At 29.6% G+C, this 7047-nt stretch overlaps 1 protein-coding gene across 2 annotated transcripts in view; it reads left to right on the top strand.

Moving 5' to 3' along the window:
- Positions 1-50: 50 nt before the first annotated feature.
- The window catches only part of LOC108552459 (uncharacterized), a 91335-nt gene continuing 84338 nt past the window's right edge, over positions 51-7047 (top strand). For both annotated transcript variants that reach the window (XM_017907020.1, XM_017907021.1), the window contains exons 1-2: positions 51-101; positions 180-504. The gene's annotated coding sequence lies outside the window, so the exon portion shown is untranslated. The remainder of the gene's footprint in view (positions 102-179; positions 505-7047) is intronic.

Genomic DNA, 7047 nt, shown 5'->3' with positions numbered 1-7047 from the left:
GAGAATGCGTGACGGTGATTGGCTGCTGGGCTCTAGGTCGATGGTGGAAGGGGACACCGGGTCGCGACGAGCTTCGCAGTACCGCTTCGACTGTGAACGAGGTAAGGACAGAAGCGTTTATTGTATAGGGCTCTTATACCGTTCAAAACGATTATCTTCGAATATTTTTCGAAATCTAGCAACGTGATCGACATCTGGTACGCGAATAAAAACCACGCATCCGAAGCGGTTCGACGGGGATTCTCGAACTCTTTCGTGCGTGTACGTGACGTTAAGTGACACGCAAACAGGTGCACCTATATGCGTAGCACAAGAAACGAATCACGGAGGTCGTTGCACGTAATACCCACCGGCAGACAGAACAATTCGCGAGCACGGTCTATGTCTATGACTGTGCAATAGCGGATACATTTCTTGTCCGACACCATTTGCAACGAATCGCGACTATTATCTCTGGGGACAGATCGACCTGGCGTCTTCATTGCTTGTCATCGTGTTTCCTCGGTGAGTTTCAATTTTCGTTTTTATGGCTGTGTAATAGTATCATTATTACGAAGTGAAAGGCTTTCGGTGCGTGGCTCGATGCGACGATCGTGAAGACGACGCGACCGTTATTAAAAATTTGAATATCCCGCCATTTTGGAGAATGATATTCGCAGTAATCTTTCGTTTGCTTATATGCATTCTATTTTTCTTTTTATTTGTTATCCGAATTGTTAATGAATACGTTTTACAAGTGTAAGTTGTCTCTTTGTTTTATGATAATCGTTTTATTTCTGAAAACCAACGTAATAATACGTCAGGTACGTATATGGAAATAAATATTTTTTCCTTTTTAAATCAATTTTTATCAATTTTAATCGATTGATGAATCGGTTTTAGGAGACATTTATTTCACTGTGCAGCAAAATGGTACATATAAATATTAATTAATTTAAAACAATCTACTCGTTAAAAATGATAGTTGATGCACAAATATTAAGTGAGAATTTGTCTATTTTTTTGTTCGAATATTATTTTATGCTGTTAATTTATTTTATTAATTATAGATGATTTTATTGAAACAAAAATTTGTAAACAACAATATATTTATAATTCGCTGACACAAATAATGAATATATAGTGTTTTTCACAGTGGTATAAGAGTGCTTTTGATACGAGTAGTTAATTAAGAAGCAAAGGAATTTGAAACGTACTATCTTTATAGAAAATATTTGTTAATTAGATATCTCTACCTATTCTAAAAAGCAATTGAAACAGTACTTCAAATAGCTTTTGCTTAATTTTCGATAAATTGTAAGTTGAAACTTTAATCAATAAATACATCACTCTTATTTCTCTAATTTCAAGTTTTATGAGTATTTTACATAATTTCCTCTATTGAAATTTACATAGTGGACTTTTATAAATAACAGATTTCTCTGTAATTTAATTCAATATTGTTTAAACATATATAACTTCCAATTTTTATGCTGTTTGATATCATTATTGCTTTGATAGTGCTTTTCCAATTAATTTTGGAAGTTAATGTAAAAAAGAATAATCAGAAATAATCGTCCCTCGATCGGTATAAATTAGAATTCCCTGATATAAATATTATGTTATGTACCATATGTTGCACAATAGCCCAATTACATGCAACTTACCATTAAATGTACTGCGATTTAAAGAAATATAATATTTATGCGATATTCAGACGTATTCTATAATTTCTCTGGAAATTAATAATTTTTTCTTGTTCGTTTGTAAACGTTTTTCACTATGAATTTATAGCAGGGTAATATTCAAGGTAAATAATAAATTTACATAATTGTGACATTAAGTTTTCTGAAGTTCTTTAATTACTTATGAATATGAATAAAAATTTATAATTCTGGTTTGAGAGTTATATGGAACCCCATACGTGATGGTAATATGAAACGGGCTGGTCGCAAGGGAAAATGTGCCTCGAAAAGAAATCATCCTTATTATTAAGAGGATTTCTCCTCGTCTCATTCAGGCATGTCAATTTCTTTGGATAATTTCGATCTTTTGGAGTAAAACGGTGAACTCGTCAATCAAAAATGTTTAAATATTTTATCCTTATAAAAACTCGTTAATTAAACAAGAGCTGTAACGAAATGAATTAATTTCGCAGTATTGAAAAAATCGATTAAGAAGAAAATAGAACTTCATATTTCTATCGTTCCTATTTAAATAATTTAAAATTTTCGTATCCTTATGAAATCGAAAAACCGGGACGGTATTAAAAATAGGCTGCTGTATTTAATATCTGCGTTATTCAATATAATAAACATCGAAACAAGTTGGAGCCCTTTGAACATACTTCTGAAACGAATTATTTCATACATCAGCCAACGCGGTTATGAATATTTCATATATCTGGACTTTAGTAAATTGAAAATGCCATTTACAGTGTCAATTCGAAATCACCGAACCCAGTCTTCATCATTCCAAATGAAGCTACCTTCCTCATCCCGCTAATCATATCATTTCAGTTAAAACAAATATTTTATTTCAAGCACACGTGACTACAAACTTTTTAATTTTTAATCAAAAAAAGTGTTTAGCTGAATAACATTCGCTAGTTTCTTTTTTTTCTTTATTTACCAAACGTTTCCATTAAACATTAGTTACCAAGCTCTCAGCTAGGTAGTTCGTCAGAGGTTGACGTCAGTCTTACCAAACGAGGAACGGGACGAGCTAATGCCTGATCTCGTAAACTGAAATTCCAATGTCGAGAGGACGATTCTATAATTTGCAAAAGGGAAAGACGAGGGAAAGGAAAAGAAATAGAGTACGAGGAATCCTACGAATCCGTTTTGTCCTTCGGCAACCAGGTACCGCAGACGTTTAATTTCATTTCTTCCATGAAATTTGGTTAGAATCTTGGTAACAATCAACGAAGCTGCACGCGGATTCGCGAACGTATCGATCCTGGGGAAGGTAATCCCCGTGGCAAATGAAATAACGGAATCCGAGATGTCAATTTCGCGCAACTTTTTCACGCGAATCCGTTCCCTCGTTAATGCCTGGAAACGTTCCTCCGACAGATATTTGATCTTTAGGATCGAAGTAACAGGGATTGGAAACGAGGATCAACGAAAATTCTAGCCATTTAATTCTACTCTGACCTAGTCTGTTTGGTAAATACTTTGGAAAGATACGATGCAGATTAGCATTTTAAATTGTCGCTTTGGATGTGATTTTAGCAAGAAGATTCTGTTTCTGAGGGATGTATCGAGTAATTAGAGATGAATGAAGTTTTTATTTGAAGATATATTTAAGATATATCTAAGATATTTGAGATATATATGTTTGTAGCATTTTGATAATAATTATAATTATTATGATATTTTATATTTATATTTTCTTCTAATTTAATTTTAATTTCAGAATTTTCAGATTTTAAATTAAATCCGTACGAATTTTTAATTTTCAATGTTTAGTTCAACTAATAATTCTTTAAATTCTACATTTTAATTCATCCTTTACGTGTACATATATACAGAGTATAGTGTCTCGGAATATTATTTATATTCTTTCCATCAAAAATATTAGGAAAGAAATTGAAATATCACAGATAATTAAAATATTGTCCTATATTTCATGGTATTTTTATCTAGAAATATGTGCCCGAGTATTTGAAGTATTTTCACGAATTAAAATCAATAATATTTCCTCCATTGAACTTATTCAGTGAACCGATTTATATACAATGTGCATTTCTACCCCCAAGGCTGCAAATTCTTACTTAAACGATTTTCCAACAGTGAGTTATAAATATTTCTCAATTTCTCGTAAAATCGCCGTTTTTTCTTTTTTTTTTTTTTCACAAACATAAAGAACAAAAGTTTCTGAGTGCTTTTCTAGAATATTTATAGAGATGCGAACATAAATTCTTAAAATATAAACTGAGATCTTTCTTGAACGTTTATATCTTCATCGAAGAACAAATGCATAAAACCAATTGCTCTTCAATCTCAGAGAAACTTTCAACACACGTCTTATATTCACTAAATGTACGTTTTATGTTTGATGGAATAGAATAAATGGATTTTACAACCATAATTAATGCCGTTTAAAAACTTATCACAAATTAATTTCGAAACATGACAAAATTAACATAATGCGTTTACATATCATGAAAATATTAAATTGTTTAATGTCCAATATTAATCACTATTAAACGGAGTACGTTTTTTTACTTTCTTATTAAAACAAGTAAAAATGAAAATGAAAAATCAATGAAAGCATTTGTTACATAAATGAAGAGGAAATGAGTATGTAATTTCAAAAGAATTATTTCAAAGTGGTATTTAAAAAATTTACTTGCATATAATAATTTATTAGAAGTTATTTACTGTATTTAATCTTAAATTTTACTATATGTAATTAATAATTGTATTTTACAATTATCAGACTTTATTCCAATTTTACACTTCGTAAAATTCATGCACGAATAACCACGTATAACGTTTAGAAAAAAGTTTTTGAGAATTATATCATGAATTTATGGAACAAGTAGACAATGCAGCGACTTGTTTCGTTAAAACTCTAAAACCGTAATCGATGCTTCGATATCTCAGGGAACAACTTTCAGTAGATCGCAGAGTTTCTTATCTCACGTGAGATAACCGTACCTCAGTGTCAAAAAGTAGTTAGAATTTACAAAAAGTTCGCCTTACAAAACTTCAATGAATTTACGAGAGATCGTCTGCTCTTTTCAAAAACTTTCTGCTTTCGCGAGAAAATATTATCGAAAATTAAACTGATCGAGTCTTTATAATGATCGACACAGCACTCTGTTGATCTTATTGATTTATGTATGTACGTCTTCCACCAACTCTTTATATGGAACACTCCCAGTCTTATGTTATTAAATTTATGTCACTCTAGGACTCAAGTGAATAATTGACAGTCTCTTAGAAATTGAGGAAAAATTAACTTCATCTTTTTTTCTTCCTTTTTTTTTGTCATTTTCCACTAGGAAATTAGAAAAATTAATCGAATTTTCAAAATTAAAATAAGATTAATGAATTTTAAATCCTTGGTCACGTACTAATGATGATGTAACTAATAGATACAATTAAAAATCAACATGGGGTAATTTAAAAATGTTATAATGTAATTGGTCATTTTATAATTAATTTGTATTAAACACTGGGAGCGTTCATTAAATAATAATGTAATAAAATAATAATTAATAACTGGTTAAAAATATTTAATTAAGATAGATGTAGAAATTATTCGAATTAATACCAAATGTAAATTTAAATATAAACTGGAATATTTCATTTTTAAAACAAACACAACCTTTAATAAGTTTAATAAATTTTTATATTTATGCAGGTATAATGGAAAACGTGATTATAAATAATGAGATGTCCAGATTGCCTATTAATTAAGCTAACAATATTTAAATAATATTAATATTAATTAAATCGATAATATCTATTACTAATAACAAAATATTCTGTTTGTAAAAATATTTATAATATTTGTTTATAAAAATAACAAAAGCTCAAGAAGTTTCAATATTCATGAATAAAATAATTACTCTTCAAGAAACTTTATATTAGATCATTAATAACTGATTGACATGCATTCATTTAATTTATATTAATAGTATTCAACGATAAAATCCCACATCACTTTCTATAGATCTCACAAATTTGGAAAGTTTAAATATTCTCCAAATAGAATGCCACGATTCCAGATTAAAGTAATTATGCATTGTGAATTAAGATCACGGTTATTAGATTAATATAATTTTAATTTATTCATTATATTGTAAATAGTCATTATCATTTAATCCGCAGTATCTGAAACATTCGAGAATGTTTTCCTCAGAAAATAAACTAATACTGTTCAAAATTATATCTCTTCCAGTTCATCGAATATATTTCATATAAATCGATTCACATTTCCTATAATTAACATCAAAACTACTAAATAAATGAAAATAACTTGTTATTCTGGTTAAGACTTCTTTAGTTTCCAATTATTAAAAATATGTAACTATTTCTTATAACATTAATCCCAACTCTCTTTAAGATAGAAATGTAATTATATATACTTATTTATTTTAATCGATAGTTGTATTATTATAATTTAATAGCTTCTCTGCAGTCATCATTATAAACAAGCATACGAAAAATAAAATTTTTTAAATTATTGTTAACGAAATCCTTTACTATAAATACATCACCTAATCTAGTCTGTCGCATTTAAACGACCTATCACATTTCATCCCTTTATTTTTTATCCCTTTTTCATTTTTCTGATATTATTGCACCATATATTAAAGAAATAAAAAAAATATTGTACCACAACAGAATATCACTATTCTAAAAATACAAGTATTATGTGATATAAACTTTTCGTGGTGTGATTCAAAGAGAGCTTGACCTTCTGTTGCATAATTTGCATACTGGAAGTTCTATTGTATTTTCAAAATAATCATTTAAATTCCACGCGTTTTAAATGTTTTCCTTATCCGCTGTGCTAAAAGAACAGTTCTCTAAAGTCCTCATTAGACATTCCTTTCTTACGAATACATTTCCTGATGTGACTCGTTTATTTTATCTAAAGCATTGCTAGGTTGCTCTGTTCACGAGTCAACTAACTAATTTTAAACAGAATACCCTTTCTTCCCTTCCAGTTCCAGTGTCATATTTTCTTCCTTTTCTTGCCATTATAATGCCATTCACGACAAATTACCATGAATCAAAAAATACATCATAGAATAGAGTCTACTAAATTTTCAAAATAATGATTCAAGTTTCTCGTATTTTAAAAATATTTCATCGAAATTCTCACGTTTCAAACATTATCCATCGAATCCTCAAATTCTTGAATTCTCAGTTCTCCGATCACAATGACTCAAAGTATTTCCCCCATCGAATATTCAATAAAATTCCAATAAAATCGGTCTGTCAGTCCAGAGTCAAACATCATAAATACTCGGTCAGTTAAGATAATCAGCCGAACTTATTGGCCAGAGATCAAAAAGGTTCGAATTAATATCGGGCTTAGTTCTTAGGT

Source organism: Eufriesea mexicana, unplaced genomic scaffold (assembly GCF_001483705.2).
Source record: "Eufriesea mexicana isolate 0111107269 unplaced genomic scaffold, ASM148370v2 scaffold6825, whole genome shotgun sequence".
NCBI classification, from domain to species: Eukaryota; Metazoa; Arthropoda; class Insecta; order Hymenoptera; family Apidae; genus Eufriesea; species Eufriesea mexicana.
This window is presented reverse-complemented; position numbering and strand designations above follow the sequence as displayed.